Source organism: Tachysurus vachellii, chromosome 1 (genome assembly GCF_030014155.1).
Source record: "Tachysurus vachellii isolate PV-2020 chromosome 1, HZAU_Pvac_v1, whole genome shotgun sequence".
Taxonomy (NCBI): domain Eukaryota; kingdom Metazoa; phylum Chordata; class Actinopteri; order Siluriformes; family Bagridae; genus Tachysurus; species Tachysurus vachellii.
Window position 1 is genome coordinate 36,915,007 of NC_083460.1, and position 22,275 is coordinate 36,937,281.

The following is a 22,275-nucleotide window of genomic DNA, read 5'->3' on the forward strand; positions in this document are numbered from 1 at the left end:
ATACGCAACGCGGCCCTCGGGAACTTTCCTCCGAGTTCAAGAGCTCTTCATGATTGTATTACATTATCATGCATAAAACCTGAGCACGATTTAGGCTTGATCTAATATGTGCTGGAGTTTCATATTTTCCCTTCCTCTGCATTACAGAGCTATTCCAAGCGTCAAAACAAATCCGGTTTCAGTGATTTTTATACCCCGGGAATGCACCAGAGCACAAAATAGAACTTGGTGTGCTTTTAAATTTACAGTATTCAATCCATTTGAACCAAACTGTCAGCAGATAAGGATCGCATTCGGATGCGGAATGTGAACCAAAGCGGTCCGAAAGTATCAGTGTGAATCCGCTTCCAAATGATTTGATTCTAATTTTGGATTGCAACGTGTTTTAAAAATATGAGCTTCTAAAATTACACAAACCAAGCCAAAGAACAGAGCTGTAGTGCTGCAGAACTACAACATGTAAACACTGGATGTGACACATAAATGTTTTTGTTTGTTTTCTGTGATTTCTGTTCACACTTAGTAAAGATTTGGTTATTGTCACCAAATATTTGTAAATATTTTGTAAATTTGTAAATAAAATTTGTATTGAGTTACAAATATGTTTTCGGCCCTACTTGCTCCTACTTGTTTATTCTTTTCGATCCAATTAATGAGGTGTATATATAAAACAAATGTGTACTACGGTAAGACCTAAAACAAAACCGATTCGGAAAGAATCGATTTTGGCTCTGATTCGGACGAATACGTGTGAAAGTGAATTTCACCTCAGAGAGTCTTTAAGTGCAGATCTTATATCTAATTATGACTGGAACCTGAAGTATTTGGCACAAAGCTGTGAACTCTCACACGTCCGCTCTAAACGGAGGCAAACCGAAGGCAGATCCACTTGTCTGTTTTGTGAGAAGACACCGTTGTTCGCTTTGAGGTCTGGATGGTTTCTTTCAAATACCGTCCCACTGTATAGGTCATTTATTTCAAGTAAATAATCAGCAGGAATCATCCAGATACGTCTTTTGTTTAGATTAACAAACGAATATATAGATAGACGGAGGAATGCTATAACTACTGACCAGAGAAACTGAATCAGGACTGCATTTTAATATGATTTGGGCAATATGGCCCCAGACAGAGCCAAGCTCAGTTCAGTTTGTCTAAGTCTTGATGACAGATGGGAGCAACAATATACTGTGTTTACTCTCCACGCCGAGTGTCAGACAAACAGGCGACACCGATATCCTTCTAGGGAAAAGCAAGATGACGATCCTGCAGCTCTAATTCATCGATTCATCCAGCAAATATGGTTTCCGGCTGATGAAGCCGTGTGATGTGTGACTGCAAGATTTTTTTTTTGTTTTTTTAATGACGCATGGAAATGCAACAAGTATGTGCTAATTACCGCCTATATGCCAGATCATGATGTTTATCCTGTCATTATTACAGACGCTTCCAAATACACCCTGCATTCCACTAAAGAAGGTATCGTAAGGACAGATTCTTCCTAACCTTCGTTCCCTCGCCTTAATGCTCTTCTCCGAATATTTTTTGCAACTTGCATATTTTAAAACAGAAATATGTAAAAGAATAATATCTGACAGGGCATGTTGTTATAGGAAAATAATCAACCTTGAAGCATTTTATACCACAGCAATTTGCCAATGATTGCGGGGTTTTTTTTTTGTATCGAAGAATAACACCTCATTAACGATTTATGACTATGTTCTAACTCCTGTCACATATTATACCAGCTATAAACAACTCTATACTCAGCAACATGTCTTATTCTCTCTCTTCAACAGTTAGTAAGACAAAAAAGAAAAAAAAAAGTGAGAAGTTTACCAAAAAACCACAATGTGTTTCTATCTCTCCCACTTTTCCCCTCTCTCTCCATCTCTCTCTCTCTGTCTTCCTCTTTTTTGTCTCTCTCTCTCTCACCTCCCCCTCTGTCTCCCTCTTACTTCCTCTCTGTCTCTCTCTCGTTCTCCCTCTTTCTCTCCCTCTCCTCGTCTACCTCTTTCTTGCCCTCTCTCTCTCTTTCTCCCCCACCCCCTCTCTCTGTCTCTCTCTGTCTACCTCTTTCTCACAATCCCTCTCTCTCGGCCTCTCTCTCTTTCTCACCCTCTGTCTCTCTTTCTGTCTCGCTCTCTCCAACTCCCTCTTTCCCACCCTTTCTCTCTACCTCCCACTCTCCCTCCCTCTGTCTCCCCTTCCCTCTCTATCTATCTATGTAATCTAACCTCTCTATCTAATTATATTAGCCCTCTATATTGAAAACTCTCCAAACTCAGAAATATTCAAAATTAAAGGTGGGGTCTCCGTTGTTTGAGAAATGCTTCAGAAAACTGCGTTGGGTTGCCAAACAAAACAAAAGCAAAATTAACATGTAGCCAATGAGCAGAAAGGGGCATGACTTGTCAATATGGGCGGAGAGAGTGTTCAGTGAGCATGTTAACATGGCAGATAAAAACAAAGAAAGAAAGCGGAGAAAGGCTTACGATAAGGCAAGAAGTAGGACCCGTGTTAATATAGGATCAGCTTTCCAGCGCTGGTGAGAACTGAACGTTTTCCGCATGAAACAGAGATAAACCTTTCACGGTACGACACACAGTACTACAAAAACACATTTGTATTACCATAGTATTACTCATTGAGTTCATTTATTGATAAAAATATCCCTCGGTCAGCTGCCCCAACAGGTTCCATCATAATACTTGTCTGGTGTATGTGTGGGGCGGAGCTATCAAAACAGGGGTGGGACCCATTTGGTTAAGGGCATGTTTGTTTTGGTGATTTCAAATGCCAACATTGGCTTTCAAACAACGGAGACCCCACCTTTAAAGTTTTAGTTTAACTTGTGAATGTACAAAGAGCTTGACCCTGGTGACTCCTTCCAAACATACTAAATCTCACCAGAGAAATTTCACCATATCTATACTGCCCAGGTAGGTAATACAATATTCATGCACGTAAATAGTTTATTAAAGGAACGGTCGAGCCGGATCCCTGGTAGCCTTGCAGATCAGCAGATATGGACCTGGCAGTCTCACTGCTGTGGTCCGGCTTTTGATTGCCATGTAGGGAACAAACCCAGCCACAGAGGGATGCAGGCTCGGTGGTGGCACATCAGAGGTATGCAGGATCAGTGGTGACAGGTCAGTGGTGACCCCAAAAATTAAAAAGGCATTAGAGGCTCAGACAGAGCTTCTTCCGTCAGACCTTCAGACTCTTCAATACAAACACACCCATTTTCTAGATTTAGAATTCCATATAGACTCATTGACTCCATTGTAATTCTACACACTGCACTTTATTGTTCTTCCACGTAACTCACCTAACGCTTAATAAATCACTTTCCATTCTGTACTTTTAACAGAACAAACTCTGCCTGAATTCACCTCTTTGGCCTAACTCAAGCACACGTGCAGACTGTAAATAAAATCCTTAACAATTCCCATTAGTACTAAACAAATGTTAGAATGAATTTCTGCAAAACATAGTAATAATAAAGTCAACGATAGAGCAAGCATAGACTTCGTGATACAGTAGGAACACAGTCCTGCTAAACTGCCTTATCCTGGTTTACTTAGAATAAAATAAAAATCTCCTATATATAATAAAATCTCCTATAAATAAAACAAAATACTTCAGATTAAATATGGTTTGTTGCGCACATTTTTTAAAGGGATTAATGAAGGAAAATGTATCCCTGAAAAACAAGCCTTAAGACTTCATCCTTCAAGAAAGACATAGTATGTGTCACTAAATACGGCTTTATCACTGGCTTTGTTCTGTGCAGGGGGGGTAAAAGTCTGTGTACTGTAAACCGTAATAGTGCTTCCCACACACACACACACACACCTCCTAGGCACCATGCCCAAGGGTACTTACACTCCAACATGCTGTTCCTGAATTTAAAAAAGGCCAGAGCTAAGCTGGGTCAAGTTCCAGGCAACAATTTTACCCAATCATCAACTATCCGGTTTTCACTGTGCTCAGATTTCTGTTCTTGGCTGTTGTAGTCCATCCCCTCAAAGTTTATCATGTTTTGAAATACTTTTCTGGTCACCACGGTTGTAAAGAGTGGTTGTCTGAGTTACTGTATCCGTTCAGTCTGGCTGTTTTCTCTGCTCTCTCTCTCTCTCTCTCTCATTATCAACAAGTCATTTCCACCCACAGAACTGCTGCTCGCTGGAGGGTTTCTGCGTCTGGAGACTACTGAAAACGAATGGAAATCCCTAGGAGATCAGCAGTTTCTGAAATACTCAAACCAGACCATCTGGCACCGATAACCATGCCACGAACAAAATCGCTGAGAACACTGGAGCCTGATTAACGGAAGCTCTTGAGGTTACACTTTGTGCTGCTACCACAGGACTGGTGGAGCAGGTGTACAGGTGTTCCTAATAAAGTGGCAGAAAGTGTATACACAAAAGTAGTAGAAGAAGAATCGAGATTGTTTTAGAACACCCGAGCGGATAGGGTTAAAAGGGTTACCGTCTTTAATTATCCCTTTTTTGGTAAATCACAGATGCCAGTTAACTAACCACATGCTTATAAGAGCTCCACCTTCAGAGCACTCTGCCATGTGTGTGTGTGTGTGTGTGTGTGTGTGTTTGTGTGTGTGTTGGTGCTCAGCTTCTCCTGAGGCTAACTCCCTCTCTGATAATGTTCTGTGCACGCTGTGGCCAGGATGTGCCCCAACACGCCTCTTTCACAACTCACTGCTATGCACACACACGCCAGCAGTTCCAGAACTGGGGATTTGACTGTGAAGAAAAAAAAAGAAAAGAAAAAAAAAAAACAAGCAGAGCTTAACTGGCTCCGGGCCTGTGACAGTGTTTCTGCTATCGGCTCTGTTGGGCTGATAAGACACTGATGGGTCAGACAAAAACAAGGGGGAAAAAGAAGACAGAAATGGGCTTTCAATTCAACCATTCAACCGCTTTTTTTTTTCCCTTTTCCACTTTTATGCAAACGATACAGAGACTTTACGGATCTGATTGAACGTGGAGCAGATTTTATCGATGTCATTTACATTCATATCATTTGGCAGCAACATACACTTATCTAAAAAACACAACAAAATAGTCAGTTGATGATTAAGGGCCTCGCTAAGGGGACCCAGCAGTGGCAGCTTGGTGATCAAACTTATAGCCTTCAGGTCAATAATCCGGCAACTTAACGGCATAGAGCAGTACTAATGAAGCTACTCGTTGACATAAATCTGGTCAAAGTTTGCATACCCTCACATGGATGTAGGAACGACTGTATGATACATGACATTAAAACTGACATGTTCTCAATGGTATGCAAATCAGATATCTATGATTCCTCGAATCCACCAACTGTGTGCTGTGTGTCAGTCTGACGTTACATTAGCTCACCGATCCCAACTTTGGTTATTACCTACAATTAGTTTTCATTTACATTGACAAATAATTGTGGATTCGTCTTATTCTGTCTAGTATACGACTTTACAAAGAAAACTAGAACTTGGAAGGAAGTAGCAAAGATCGCTGGTGTGATCGTGTAAAGTGTTCGTAGCTAGTACAGTTAGCTTGCTAGAACAAAGATTAGCATGTACCATGTAAAAAAATAAATAAAAAATTGAGTCCGATTAGAGCATTTTTAGTTTGTGTTTAACTATTTAGCTTTAGAGAGAATATTTATAGCTATTATTTTTTTCATCAGAACCTTAAAACAAACGATATAAACTAGAAACGACACAAGAGTCATGCTATTGTGAACTTAGAGCTTGTGCAAAATTTAGAAAATTAAGCCTGAATAAAAAAAAATAACGAGGTTAATTGTTATTTTGTGTACTTTATCCCCATTCAAAAAAGTTGTGGGATACAAAAAAAAACAAACTATTTTTTTTAGTTTTTTTCTTGAAATTATTGGTGGTGTTGTCTGTCCATGACAATTCAAATCTTCCCAGAGTTTGAAGCCTGTAACTGGTGAAAACATGGGGGCTGGCGAACGTTTTCAGTTTACTTGCTTTAAATTAGAAAAGCTTTTGGACAGAAACCTAGCGTGCAAGCAAGAACAAAACCACCTCCGAAAAGACTTAAGGGAAAAAAATTTACCAATATGCAAAACTCAATCTGGACAAGATCAATCACAGAGCAGAAATGGCTTCAACTTTCGGTCAGTTTTGTGGAAAGTGAAGACGGACCTCAGCTGTAGGACTGAAACGAGAAGCATGTGACTATCGCTGTAGAACCCGAAGCTCTGAACTTTCTACTTCTCTTTAAACAAAGCTTGCAGTTAAAGACCAGAACCATTTGGGTGCTAAGTAAAGCTCCCAGAACTCGATATGATAATTCACAATATGATAGAAAACTCAATTAATGCGTCCTTTGAAAGGCTCCTCTTTGGAGAGGCTGTTTGCATTTGAATGGAATATTTCTGCTAGTGCGTCTCTTTTGTGTACTGGCGTCTGCTTTGCTCTTAGGTACGCAGGTCCTTTAGAGCGCTGGAGTGGACGGACGTGCGCCGCGGCGCATTCATTAGAATCATATCAAAAAGTCTGCCCTGTGGGAAAAAAGAGCCCTATTTACTTGCTTGTTCATTTAAGGCATATGTCTGTATGGCATCATTATATCCATCCTATCATTTAAACACAAAGCGTCATGTACAAAGCTGGCTGAAGAGCACACGAGCCAGACTACAGTGATGGATTCTGAAACGAGAGAAATGGCACTTTAAGGCAGCTTAATCCTGTAAATAGGTGTTGAGTTCTCACTTCTGATTGGTCAGATCTGTCCTATAACTGTAACTCCGAGCAGTTCGGTATAATGTTGGTGCGTCTTCAGTAACAACCGGTTGATCTTTTTCTCTGAGGAGATGTTTGAGTGTAAATTTTAGGCTTAATTAAAAATTAAAATAACATTTTAAAAAAAAAACTGATTCATAAAAATTATTTACTTACTCATTTGTTTGTTCGAAAAAATGTGAAAATTAAAAAAAAAAAACAAAAACACTGATTTGCCAAATATTATATTACCAAATAACATATTTATTAATTTTTTTGTATACAAGTTAAGTTGTATTTATGTATAATTAATTTTATAATGATATTTTTTAATCATTATTATTTATAATAATTTGTGCATTTGAATGAAATGTTTTTATTTATTTATTTGTTTGTTTGTTTATATGCCACTTATGATTATATAAGGATAATTTATTGGGGGGAAAAAATAGAAACTAAAGAAAAGAAAAGAAAATCAAAATGTTTGTCAAATCACCTACTATAAATTCAGGGTTTTGACATTTGATGGACATTTTCCAGTCTAGTACGTGCTCTAAAACCTGATGATTTAAAAATTATTACATGATAAAAAAATTTTATCACTTGAATGTGATCAGTCACAATACGTTCATCAGAATATTAACATTTTCACTTTCAAGCAAGATTTTTCAATTGTTAAGTGATGCACAGTAATAAATCTGAAGTTGCTGTGGCTAAAGAGGAATAAAACACATCAGGACACACATGCAGTGTCCAAGGAGTGAGACTGGTTTGTGTCAGCTAACATCACACCTCTGTGATGATTTTCCTACATCACATCCGGTGGGATTTTATTCTTTCACATGCAGTAGTGTGAATTCAAACACTTCCGTTATTCCTGTCATCTGTTTCTCGATCCTCAAGCTCATCACTGTCACTTACACATGCGATGATTTTTAATAAGTGCCCCCTGAATGAATGACAAAATCATGTGGAAATTCTTTCAAATGCTAAATTAAGATTATTGTGAACAGTGACAGAACAGCATTTATACAAAAGCTTGATTTTTAACAGGAGTCGATCCTCGGTCGTCGGCACAGTTTGCTAATCCTTAATACAGGAAACAGAATAGAGGACAACACAGCTGCTGGTGTGCGCCAAAAGACGCAGCCTCTCCAATTATAAGGTCTCAGAATCGCACAGCCTTCACAATGCACCTCTTCATGCTTCGAGTTTGAACATGGACTCAGGCGCCTCTGGCAACAGCGTAGTAACACCATTGAAAAACGCGTGGTAAGTGGCTCTCCTGCTGACCCGAGCTCGTCTTTGGCTTTGGTCACAAGCTTGTCAAAAAGCGAAGGGTCTGTTCGAACACTAATGATCACAGCTTCTATGAGGAAGGAACGCCACCTGTGGAAACTGTCGCAACCTCAAGAGATAATTGCGCACTCCTCTCAGGCTGACTCGGGCTCCATGGAAATAGACTTATTAGCGCGATAAAGAAGAGGGGTTGGGGTGGGGGGGCAACAAGTGAATGCCTCAGCGAGAGACGAGCTGTGGCTGTGTCACGGCATTATGGGAGATGACACTTATCAACGGATTACAAGAAGCGCTACGGTCGAGACCGAGCTGGAATGCAGCTCCTTAAATTAAGAGACCCAATTTCAGCCGTCGCACAAGGCCAGGGTAATGTAATAAAAGAGGAGAGGTCCGAAATGTAATTTTCCGTGTCGACTCCTTTTGTGTGATTATCTCGGAAGGTGCAGTGATCATTCCGTGAATGGCTTTCTCCAACTCCGTAATGACCCGGAGTAGTTAAGGTCTCAAAGAGAAGAACTGCAATTACCTGGTAATTACCAAAACGCATGGCACACCGAGTATTTTAGAAGTGTACTACTGCAGCTAGTTAATTACCACGGTAACTATGCTAGCGTCTGCTGGTTTAGTAGTAAGCGGTTATGCGTGTGCAGCAAGATTTAAAGAGTCGCAATTCCACACGCTGCGTGTTATTAAAGCACATACGTGATCACAGCAATGCAAAACGTAACATGATTAAAAAAGATAAAGGATATATGTAACATAACAAAACGTCCATGTTTTTTTTGAGCTGCACTACAATCTACTGTTTTATCAGATACTCACTACATTTTCATCAGATACTTCAAACTAAATAAAAAATTTCTCTAACGCTCCAAAATAAACATTTTTCTTTTATTTATTTTTAACACAAGGGTGCAAAAACCTAAGCTGAAACCCGTCGACATTTCTATTCATTTATTTTTGGTACTGTTAAATAAATTGCATTTTTATAATTATTTTTATTTGTGCATTTGAATGAAGCGTTTATTTATTTGTTTGTTTGCGTGTTTATTTATTTGTTTTAATCTTAATACACTTGAATAAACACAGACTTTAAGCAAGATGAAAAAAAAATGTAATTAATTAACATTTGTTTGTTAGTTTTAATAGGTTTTAGAAGTTACCAGAAAAAAAACATAGATATGCCAAATATTAATATACTGGAATAATCAGAGTGGGAAAAAAATTAAAATAAACCGAACAAAATAAAACCAAAATGTTTATACAAGAGCCAGAAAATGTCATGTGGTGTAGCAAGGAGTGAAAATAACACACGTGATATACAACTAGCACACAGAAGAGGCAGGTTGTGTAATAACTTGCCTAGAATAAATTCAGGGGTTTTACACTTAATGTACTTTCGAGTCTAATACTCAGGTCTAAAACTCGGTGATTTAAAAACAACCGTTGTTTAATTAGGATTATGAAATGATCACTGCTATTAAAATGACATGTGAAGTTCAGCAAAATATTAAAACTGTCCATTTCAGACAGATAGTGTACCACCGATTGAGGCATGCTGGTTGTTGGATAGTCGTTCCTCCTGCCTTTGTGAACATGTCTCTGTGTTCTTTGTAAAGCTCAAATCAGAAAGAAAAAGTCCAGTGGAGTGAACAGCCAGCAATTCTTCTCCTTCTGGCAGCACCGGAGTGTTTATTTCATACCTCTTTAAACCCACAGAGCTGGATGCAAGCGAATCCGTCTGATGCCATCCAGCTCAAACCTCAGACCCGATCCTTGCTGCTACTCCAGGCCACTCTGGGATCAATTTCTGTTGGCCAGGATGGTGGATTGATTTACAGGGCCTGTCAAAACATCTATCTCCACCTGCCTGCGACGTGCAACAATCAGCTGCACCGTTCAGCCCATTACACCGCTGCTGCAGACAGGGCCGCAGAGACGCTCTCTATTTACGGCTCACGGACTGGATGCTGGTGCTCGACACTCTGCTCCTAAAGTGTTTTCTGTTGTGGCATGAGGCAATCATGACAAGATAACTAAAACGGCGGCATGGGATGGGCTGTCCGACAGGGAGAAAGTTAGACCAGGTGATTAGCTGTAATTTGCCTAACTGCAGTAAGAATTGGCTGACAGGTTTACTATCCTTTTAAAGGAGAGCATTCCAGAAATAGGCGAAATTCCAGCGTCGCTTACGCGTTACGCGGACATGTTATGGCACATCGGGACGAACGAGGCGGCACTGTTATGAAGCACAGGAAATTAAAGCTGTAAATAAGCACGGGAGGAGATAAGAGATCTTTGGACACTTATGAGCAAAGAAAGATATCGGACACTCCCCCATTCCCCCCACCCCCCACTACACACACATCAATTTCTCCATGATAAGAAAAAGTCTCCATCTACTGTGAGTCACTTCTTCCTGCCGAACCACTAATGGCTCAAAAGTCATGTGTTGGTGTGACAGTGTTTAGAGGTTCCTCGACAGCCATGGAAGCCGGATCCATGGAAACATCACGGTGATATCCGAAGTCAGGTCACTTGGGATTAATGATATGGAAACTGTGTCCTTCAGAAAAATGTCTGTTCCCTATATGTTCCACTACCCTAGACAGAAAGCTAAACAGACAGACAGAGAGAAAGACAGATAGACAGAAAGAAAGAAAGACAGACAGACAGACAGATCTTTATTGATCCCGGAGGAAATTCAAGCATCTAGTAGCAACATGCAGAGAACTAAGATTATCACAGTAACCCCTTCCCGCTCCAAACATGTGCAAATGAGGTAAATTATTATTTTTCTTTTTATACATATGAAATATAAAATATAAAATATAACAATTTCCAGTAGCAGCAAGACATTAGTAAAACACTCTTGTGGCATGTTTTAAACAGACACAAAAGATAGACCTAAACATAAAACCAAGAAAATGATTAAATTAGTAAACAAATACTAGCTAGTTCTATTAAAGGCTATTGTTGAGAAATAAAAAGTTGACAGAAAGTTCCTTTCTAACCCTGTGAAGATTTTGCATAGAATTATAATGCATGTTAGCCTAATGCTTATGCAAACCAGTAACTGATGTTGCAAGCTAAAAATAAGCTATAATATTGTTTAAATCAGTTACCAATAGCATTATCAAGCTAACCGACATTTTTGCTAACCAACCTACACTACTGTGTACAGTATCGTAGATGTTAGCAAACTAGCTTGGATTAGACTAACCATTGTAAACTTTAAACCAGTAATCATATGTGCTAGAAAGCTAGCTAGATAGTAGGCTTACAAGTATACTGTGTAAACCACTAAATAATGTCACTTTTATGCTAACTAATGTATTGTGTAAGCTAGTGGTCATAGTAATAGTTAAAAATTTAGTTTAATGTTTATATCATGTTTACCAGCAAGCACTTGCACAAGCAAGCTACCTGACATCTAGATAATTATTACATTGTCTAAACCACTAACCTATATCACCAATGAGCTAGCTAACATTCAGCTAATTAATACACTGTGTAAAACAGTAACCTATTTAGCTTGCATATTAACCAAAATTAAGTTAACAATTACATGGTGTAAAGCAGTAGCTCTTGCATGCTATCTAAAAATAGCCTAACCTTTTATGTTGTGCTAAACAGTAATAAAAGACAGTAGCAAGTTGGTTACGTATTGTAAACTAGTAACGAATGTCAGGACCAATTAGGTTAACTAATGTACTGTGTAAACATAGATTTTCTATTGTGCTAATCTACATCTGGCAAAATATAATACTGTATAAACCAGAAACCAATGCCACATCAGGCTAATGCATATAAGCTAAGATTATGCTAATGATTGTTGCATAAACTAGTAACAAATGTACCAACAAACAAGCTAACATTCACTATCATATTGGGTAAACAACTAACTATGTTTCTAGCAAACTAGCGAACATCACGCAAACTAATGCATTCTGTAAAACAGTAACCAGTAGCTATGTAAAAATAGCCTACCTTTTAAAATGTGCTAAATAGTAATCAGTGATAATAATCAATGAGAACAGCAAGCGAGCTAATGTTCAGCTAACAATTATCTCAGAATCAAGATAATTATAATTCTGTCTCAAATAGTAACCAGTGGTGCTAGAATGATAGCTAGGATTAATCTAACTTTAGACAAAAGCAAGATAACAAAAAGTTTTTCTTTAACTTTTAACCAATGTTCATTGACGTCTCCTCAGATTGAGCTAACTGTTATAATGTGTAAACAAATAGCAAACTAGCTAATATTAGGCTAATTATAATACTGTGTAAAGAGGAGCAAAATTAGTGAAGATTAAGCTAATTATTATATTGTTTAGGCTAGCAATCAATGTTGATAGCAATCTAGCTAATACTGTGGCATTAAAACAGCCAGTAGACAGATTTACTAGCAAGCTAGCCAAGTTTAACAGCTTTTTATTTAGTTTAATTTTCTAACTAAATAATATGCTGTGGTTTTGTCAAATTACTAACAAAAATTAAACTTTCCTATTCTATTAACAAAAAAAAAAAAAAAATAGAACAGCAACTTTCGAACAGCAGAAAACAAACTCTCTTCCCAGAGACACAAAAAGACAAAAGTTGTCCAGCTCTGTGTGTCTGTGTCTATTGTTAGGAAGTGGTGTTGAATCAGAGTGTCAGTGTTTTGCTAAGCTACAGTCGCACTGCAGCCAGAGCTCAGGCCATCTCTTTGCATACTAATGCAGAGAGAGTTCCTGCGTCGCCTGAATCGCAGGCCAGCTCTAGGACTCAACCGGTCACAATAACAATGCGGCGGCCATTAATGAAAGGTCTGCTCGGGATTTATAGCGATGCTGGAGCGGGGAAGGCTGTGCCAGCGATCCCGGACGCTCAGTGCTTGAATACGGACCACAAATTATAAACAGTTTGAGTAAATGAAGTGAGCGAGCAGCTTTGTTGCACAGGCGTACATCTTCCCGTTGATGGTTGCTCTGGGAAAGGAAGTTATTGAAGCCTGGATTTCCTGCTTTCAGCTGTGGCCAAGAACTCTGAGGTTTATGGCAACTTCTGGAACTGACTCATCTAATGATTCATGGATTCGATACTGTTTTCATGGTTTGCCTGCATAGAAACTTGGGCCATGTTATATTTTAGGGTGAAGACAAGTGAGTGGAAAACGGGAAATAAGCGAACAACGATGTAAGGACATGTTTGTGATTAAAACTAATTGTTTACTTATGTAGCTGTGACTGAAAACAACATTGAGATTTACGTAGGAAGAAAAAGGTTTTAAAGAAAGCGCTGTTAAATAAATTGGAACTTTTTCTTTCAGGTTTCATTTGAGAAAAGTCAATCCAGACCAGGTTAGCTAACTAGCATATTCAATTTGCAGTTTGTTTAGTGTATAAACAAACAGCAAAGATAGCTATTATATTAATTAACAATTTCCTAATTAAAATACTGTGAATACAGGAAGAAGAGCATCTGGTTTTAGGTGTAAGACCAAAAAATATTTCTTGCACTTTTCATTTAAGATAAGTCTCATTTGCAAAACAACAAATCTAATAAGGTGAGGTTTTCTGTTAAAAAAAAACATCAAAACAAAACTTTGATTTAACATTTATAGAAGGAGTCTCCAGAGTCAGAAGACTGCAACAGTAAGGAACTTTCCAGTTTCTTGGTGTGTTTTGTTTTTGTTTTGTCTTTATTGCTTCAAGAAAATGAAAAAAGTTATAGGAGTTGTAACCCAAATTAAGTATTAGAACTCTAATTAATAAAAATGTCCCTGCTGACAAACTGCTGTTGTGTAAGAGGATTAAAACATTCTGAGACATGTGATACTGACTGGTTATTTTCCTATAAAGTTTTTTGTTTATTTCTTTATTATTGTGCCAATCATTTAATTCAGCCCACTTTGCAAATTAAATACTTTTATTTATTTGACAAAAGGTTTCTGAAATCTCAGAGCTGTCCTGTGTAGCGAGGAGCTACATATCCCCCTACATGTCGTGCATTCGAAAAATGCTGAGAGAATTTTTTTGCTAATGTTTAGTTAATATTGGATAAAACTCCAAAAGTGTTAATCCTTTATTATAAAAGTGAAGGCAGTAAAGTAAATTACACTCCCCAAAGAAAAGGCTGTTAAGGCCCAAGTGTAGCAGGGAGTTTGCTGGAATTTTATAGCTGCACATTTACATTTACTACCAATTTCGTCTTTTATGGCAATTCTGCTTTTGCAGTTGTGAACAGCGCTAGAGACACAAGTGGACCCGAATCTTCTCTGCTCATTCGCTAACATGCAAAGTTCTGTATTGCATACTCTCAGTCGTATAAGCGACACGATGCCATTTATTATATCATGCAAAAATCAAGAAATGGGAAAAAAAATCTTTCCTTGCTATGTATTTATTCAAATTTCAGAGACTACATCAACAACCAAACGCTTCTCTGATACAATAAACTCCAAAATCTGAAACGCACTAACGCGTGTGACAAAACATTCCCCTGTGCACTGTGATGGCGAATTACAGAAGAGAAAAAAATTAAGCTAAGCAGTGACCTGATTTGTGTATGAAGTGTTCTGCCACGCAATCTCCTCAAGCCGGTGTGAACACTACTGTATTCACTATTCAAGGTTTAAAGCCTATTATAAACCGTGCCACCCATTAACTCGCTTTAATCAACATTCACACTTAAATGACTCTCTATTAAGCTAAATAACCAACGCTTGTTTGCGGCTAACCTTGATGAGGAGTCCAGAAGAAGAACGAAGAACTGTTTGAACTGTGAACTGTGTTGGTGTACATTCTTAATGCTAGCAGACAAAGCATTTGTAGGAATGTGTGTGCGTGCTAAGCTGTTTTTATAGAGGTGTGAGCATCTACACACACACACACACGCACACACACATTTGATAATATAATTCTAGAAGAGAAAAAGAAGACGTCAGGCTGATGTATTGCCCCACATGCACCACTGGAAAAATAGCTCCAGAGTCTAATTTAGGAGGAAAACATGATGAAGCCAGGTCTGCTCGGAACACTTAATTACGCTTAATAATGTGCAATCATATCGGTTTAATTCCCCTGCACACGTGCCAGCTCTGAGACTTTATTAAGTCGCTGTAAAAACCTTATAATGCAAACGGAAAATTGATTTCGAACAAGTCTTACTCCGTTTATCCACATGGATGAGTGGATTTACATTCAGAAAATCTTACATTACATATTTGGATATTTATTTGTGTGTGTGTGTGTGTGTGCGCGAGTCTCAAATGACATTCGAGCTGATTCAGAGTCCAAAGTTTATGTAAAACATGATGATTCTTGTTAGATAAAATCTGATCTTTCTTACTTTAAAAAAAAAGGTGAAACTACTAGTTCCTGATATATTTAAATTAGCCAAAGGTGACAGGAAAAAAGTGTGCCGTCTTGTGTGCTTTACTCGCTGTCCTCCCTCTGCTCTAGAGTTTGTAGACCATCCGTGACCTAGTGTTCCAGGATCCTGGTGTTCATTAATAGAGACTTCAAATCTCTATCATATCTTTATCAATTTATCTGTACATTTAACACCTGATCTGCTTACGGATGAAACTGACATATTATTAATATCGGTCAGTCTCATCACCTGAGGTAAAAATCATCCACAGCAATAATCAGTGCTTCGTTTACTCAGTACTGATATGTTGGTATTAGATCTTGAAATCGTTGTACAGGTTTGTCCAGTGTCATGTACACAGTGTGCTAGTGCTCTTCTCTGTTTTGGTGACGATTCAGAAATTTCGAATCTGATGTCTGTTCTGCTCTGACACAGAGCTACACACATCAGTAGTGAGAGGGGGAAAAAAATCATGTAGCTTTCAACTTCTTGTTAAAAGAGAAAATCAAAGCTGACGCTGCAACCGTTGAGCTCCCGGGTGTTGGGAGTAAAATCCAGGGCTTACGCGTAATTATTACATTTCATACTGTAACACTAGCTTTATATACGACGGCTTCCAGCTACCTCTAATATGTCACGTTGTATTAGAAACCTGCGGGAAACCTTTATGCCAAGTGAAACAAAAAAAAAAATCAGTTCATGCCTACTTGTGGAAAGAGTGAACAAATCTTAGTGAGTTGAAAACCGCTCTTGATCAGTTCAGACCTTTATTTAGAGCAGCTGCCTTCATTGCTGGGAAATGTGCTGATGAAAAAGGACAGGAATAGCATCACTCCTTCACATCCAACAAAATATAATATGAAACTCAGAACTGGGGGGATTCCTGTTTCACTCTGACCCGCAATTATGTCAAAAGGTTTACAATCAGCGTCTTCCAAGTCGTTTAATACTTTCCATCTCTTTTTTTTAGCTCTCCCATCTCTCTGATTCTGCACTGACCGCAGATAGATTCTAATAGGAAATGATGTGGAGGGTGAATAAAGCAGACAGGACGTGGCTGTTTGTGTTGGGCTTCGTCCCAGCAGAGTTGAGCAGTTCACGTTGTCCTGTGACCGCAGGACGAGAGGAAAAGCAAGTTAGCTGCTTCTAAAAGCGGCGCGGACGCTTGTGTGTGGTTCATTCATATGTGTTGAGGTAAACCCTCAGCTCCTCACATGCAGCCATTATGAAATCTATTTGTTGCTTGCTGCTCGCTAAGTGGATGTAGATGATTCTGAATCGATAAAAGTATAGACGCTGATGAAGGAGCGACCAAAATTTCTTGCTCGCTTGGTTTTTATACAGTTTGTTTCCTCGTGAATGATCTTGCTTTTATATACGACTGAACTGTTGAATTCACCAATCTGGTTAGTCAGAAGCTGACGATTTATTTACTCTAAGAGCAACTTTCATCTGTAATTTGAATCCCGGGATTTATTATTAGAACGTTAAGGCGCGCTTTCTAATACGTTATCATTTCTGCAGTTAAAAGCTCATTCACGGCGACCTTGAGTATTTAAGCCTGACAATAAGTGGATTTTTTTCAACTAGCAATGAAACAATGGTAGTGAAAAATGTAGCAGTGTTGCACCAGTGAAGCTTTCTGTAAGAGCGTTTACAAAAGAAGACTTCAGTCAGTTTTAGTGCTTTGAGCATTCTTTGAGAATAAAGCTGTTTCTTTACGTCTTCTTTTGCGAGGGAAGATTTCTGGATGGAGGATTTTATAATTTGTAATTTCTCAGTTACGTGACCAGCTGCATTACTAGAGAGCAAGTGAAATAAGAGACCGTTCGTCACTCTTATAAGAAAAAAGAAGGAACTAACTTGTTTTCCTGGAAATACCATAACATGAAATGAAACTACATAATAATGAAAATGTCCAAATAATGTCATTCCTTAATAAGTAATAAATTCGGATTAGAAAATGAATACTCTTTAATGTCGTAAAAGTCGCATCACACAGATCTCTGCATTGAAACATTTCCAGAGACTAGAACAATTCTGAGGGTTTTTTTCCCATTACAAATTGCTCATGACTCATTTGGGTGGGTGTCCTAACACTTTTTGTGTAGAAAATGACTTGATTTTGAACTTCAAATTAACATATTCTAACAGCAAATGTTCTCCACTAAAATCACTGTACAGAAATTTCGTTCTGAAAATTGATCGAAGGATTTGACTGGAAAATTAGAATTAAAAGGCATTATGTTTGTTATCATTATTATTAGAGCAACCTGACAACCAGGCTCATAAAGCTCATAAACCTAAATATGGCTGTGTTCTAATCACACCTTCAGTTTATTAAAAGACTGGAAGAAAAAAAAAACTTTAGCCAAAAGCTAATTCATGCTGAGCAACAAGCAGCTGGCAACTGAAATATGAGGCGTATTAAAATGCCATTGATAAGTTAAGAGAGTAGATATCTTATCTGAAGCATACAGGAGCCATATGGTGCCACAACCAGCGCCTCCTGTTGCTGGCATAACAATGGCCTGGTGTAGACAGTGAGCGCCAGCCGCGGCTTGACAAATGGCCGTTAGCCTGCGTCCTGGAAGCAACGAGAGTAACGTTCATATTTGCATTTTTCCCCTTACAGGTGCAGAAGGCGACTAAACCAGATGTCAACTTGAGCACAGCACTGTTTGCCTTCTGCAGTTTGACTGCCCCCCCCAACGACACACACACACACACTCCTCTCTGGCTCAGCAACAGGAAAGACAATAGGGTCTCTCTGTGTTGCGTCCATTCCCCCACAATCCTCCATTCCCAGAGGTAACCCAATCCACTATGTCGAAGCAATGCACCTATTCTCTTCCCATTTCACAAGTGAAAGACTGCATTCTTTTTCTCTCCAGCCATGCTCACAAGCACCACTCAGACAGAAAATAAAGAAATGAACGAAGTTTTCACCTCATGCTTCAGATTTATTATTAAAGCCCCCCCTTTCCAAAGAAATGCACAGACAACGAAAAGGGTCCACGATTTCCAGATTGCGATTTGCTCTGAAGCATGAGCATGTCATCAAATCTGTTTCCTTCGTACTTAAGAAATATAATCACATTCAGACTCCGCTTCCTTTTCCTTCGCACTGGTGTGAGATAAGAGAAATATCACATAGATGTCAGATTTAAAGCAGCCAAAAAGAATATTTATCAAATGCAGTCTAGGATAGAATACAACGAAAATACAACAAATATCTTAATATTACATCACACTGTCTAAATCCCAAGTGTCCATTGCTCAAGCAATAACATAATACCTAAACATACTAGGCCACATGCCAGTACACAAACAAATACCACGGCATCTTTAATATCTTCTATGCTTTGGCTTCATATGCTTCAGCGAACTTGAAAGCAAAGTGATGCTACACTATTAAATACACTCACAGAAAAAAGAGTACTAACCTCTACCTCTCTTTGTCACTGTGGTGGCACCTTCAAGAGTAAATCTTCTTTTGTACCTTTAGTGTGTATTTTTTTGCAGGTACGCTGTGTGACGTGCACTATTAAAGTCGATTAAGGATTTAATTCAATTGATTTATAAACCTGTCAATGTTTTTATTTTAGATACAGATTACAACAATGATCTTACATCATGTAAAAGATACAAAATAGTTACAGGTACAAAAGATGTACTCTAGATGTTACCACTCCAGTGTGAAGGAACCGGAGATTAGTATATGAACTCTACACTGGATACATTTTCCATAGAAATATCATCTGATCACTTTTTATGTAAAATATGTACAGAAATGTGCAACCAGCTGATTAGCATTACAGCTATAATAATGCTGTCTCTTCTGCATGCTTTCAAACACGTCAGTGTGTGCAAGCCAAAAATCCTCGAAACTCACATGTTCAACAGGTCTTCCCACAACATAAGCTAAAACCTTTTTACAAACCGCTGTTCAACTGTATTTATTTTTCTGTTCGGTCCTTTCTCAATGAGCAGATTTGCTTTCCAAGATAAGGTCATGCCAGCGGTCAAGTCTCAATCTGTTTACTGTAGTCAATGATGACAGCCCAGTTAGAGGAGACAAACAACACATTGTGTCTTGCTGGACTTTCTTTTCTTTACTTTCCTTTTTTTTTTTTTTTTTTTTAAATAAAGGCCACAGTGAAATATAAGGCAATAATTAACTGTGAGAATGAAGGCTTAGTCCCAAATCACACAATAGTGAAACTTGTTTTCAGAAAGCTGAGCAAGTGGGACAGTAACGCAAGTCCTCTTCCAACGAGTAGCTCTTTTAAGAGCTCTATATTGATTTCGAAATGAAATATTACTACGAGATAGTCTTAATTCTAGATTCAGATATACGATTGAGAGATGTTTTAATATTTAAATCCCATCTGAGTGAAGTTTGGACACAATTTTTCCCTTGGGGATTAATAAAGTATTCTGATTCTGACCAAGAGCTCTGAAGTTTAACAAAGTGTAAACTCTTAAATTCTTAACATTTTCTAATAACGTAAAATTAGGATAATATACAGTCAAAACAAACAAACAAACAAACAAACAAAGGATTTCAATCTGGTTAAAGACTGAATTTTGAACAGGAGTGGAAAGTGCAAAGCTAAGCATTAGCTTAGCACAAATAAAAAAACAAAACAAAACCAAAGCAGAGCTTTTAGCTTCACTGGGCCTTCAGTGTACATGTCATAATTACGAGTTTATCCTTCTTTCCTTTTTTTTTCTTTTGTAAATGTAAACTTCAAAATAATTCCCCAAAGTCTACCCTGTTATCACGTCAATTGCGTGTGAAACACACGTCCTCCTGTTTAGTAACAAAATGACACTTTTTAGACTAAACGTCAGGCTCGAGTTCATGGGTTTATTTATTTTTTATTTATTACTCTACAAACAACGTATTTCATATGTCTTGTTAATGCGACGTCGTTTCGCTTAGGAATGGAAAAAAAAACACCAAGCTGATCTTTCGACATTAGTGCACAGTAGAGAAGGCGGGCAATCCCAACAAAGGAAATGACAAACCGAAGGCTGAGCGCTTTTTCCTTACTGTAAATGAAGCCCTAGTGATTTGTTAGAGTAATGGCGAAATCTGACTAAACCCCTAATCATAATAAACACAGCCCACGAAGTGAAGTTACAGCAACAAAAGCTGAAATTATGTATCTCCAAACCTGAAACGCAACAGATTGTCAACAGAAGTTGGAAAGAGCGCTCGTGTGAACTTTAAGTGTGGGGGGGATGTTATAATCTGTGCGATTATTAATAAAATACAGTTCGCGTTAATAAAATACAGGTCGCTATGGGAACGAAGCACGTTTTTATAAACACTTTAAAGCCGTGCGTAAGGAAGCGCAAGCGGTTTTGGTGAGTGGCGTTAGATACAAGTGCTGGGGGGGGGCACAAGGAAAGGAAACGTGTAAGCTACTTACGGTGAGGATTGTAAGAGAAGAAGGAGGAGAAGAAGGAGAAGAAGAAGGAGAAGAAGAAGGAGAAAAACAGCAAAGACGCGAGAGCAACAAGTCTCTCTTGCCGGCGCTGTGTTTTCGCAAACGATTCCGAGGAGATCTGCAACTTCCGGCAAAAGGGGCGAACTGTGGGAGAGAAAACAGCAACATTTTTTTTTGGAATCCCGTCATCCTGTCCGGAAAAAAATAGTCCAAATCATTTTACCATCCAAAAAAACGTTTCCGATAACAAGAGGAACGATTTTGATCGAGAGGATGAAAAGCTCCAGGACCCGAGAGCAATGGCGCGCGCGAGCGGCTTCTATTATATAAAAAAAATGTGAAAAATGCCAAAGATTTTTGGTGCCATGTCACACAGGCGGGTTACAGCACTGAGTCAGTGGCGTACAAAGTGAAAGCACCCTGTTGCAGGGAAAGAAAAAACACACACACGCACACACACACACACACACACAGGAGCAGAGAACTAAATCCGTCTGAAAACACTTTCCTCTCCGGATCAGATACGTGGCTCAGTTTGTTTTGTTTTCTCCTTAAAACTGCGCCTACGTTTTGTTTATGGACGACATACAAGTTTGTATTACTCCCCCCCCCTTCCCCCAGTGTATTAACGTTAAACTTACCTTCACGTCCGTTATGGATATAATGTTTTAAACAGCTCCGCCCATTTGTTGTTGTTGTTTGTTGTATTTTTTCTTTTTTTTTTTTTTATTCTAATGTGTGAGAATTTATTTTGCAAAGTGCGTAAAGTTAGAGTGGCGGTTCAGGGCCGGGCGGGAATGCGAGCGCGGATCGCCGACACACCGAGAGATGCGAAGAATGCGCGGAATGAGAGCAGGAATGAAATGAACGCAAGGCGTCGGGTTCGCGCGAGAGGGCGGAGCCACAGGGTGGCGTCATCCCCCAGAGCCCGGCGAGGAAGGCGTGGCTACGTCCGTAAGGATGACTTCACACGACAACGTCGGCGCGATGGTCCAATAGGAGCAGGTTCACGGTTCAAATGAACGCAGATTACATTTTAGCTTTATTAACCTCCCAGAAGTGGAGAGAGAAATGATTTCCAGACATATCAAATGCCCCAGTGCGATACTTTTATATTCGCCCGACCACGAAAGGGTTTCAAAAACCAAGTAGACCTAATGATAAAATTAGATTCTGTATAATAGTGATTTTAGTTTTGTTTTAAGAATCGCTTGTGCTAGTAAGAGTTCAATAACAAACACAGACTGCATTTTAAACACTTACTAGTTAGTCCAGGAATAATACCCTTAGGGGTGTCATTAGTTATGCACTGGTAGGATATTTAAAGGGCACAGACATTTTTAATTTTATATATAAACAATGCATATATATAGGATAATTATAATGTTATGTACAATATTATGAAAT

The 22,275-nt window shown here is 38.7% G+C and overlaps 1 protein-coding gene across 9 annotated transcripts in view; it reads right to left on the bottom strand.

The window, feature by feature from the left end:
* tead1b (TEA domain family member 1b) overlaps positions 1–21,738 on the bottom strand; it is a 59,881-nt gene extending 38,143 nt beyond the window's left edge. For 3 of the 9 annotated variants that reach the window (XM_060885919.1, XM_060885904.1, XM_060885868.1), the window contains exon 1: positions 21,510–21,737. The gene's annotated coding sequence lies outside the window, so the exon portion shown is untranslated. Of the gene's footprint in view, positions 1–17,887; positions 18,073–20,850; positions 21,013–21,509 lie in introns of those variants that run through there. The other 6 variants (XM_060885928.1, XM_060885912.1, XM_060885937.1 and 3 more) reach the window with 4 other exon arrangements.
* Positions 21,739–22,275: the final 537 nt, after the last annotated feature.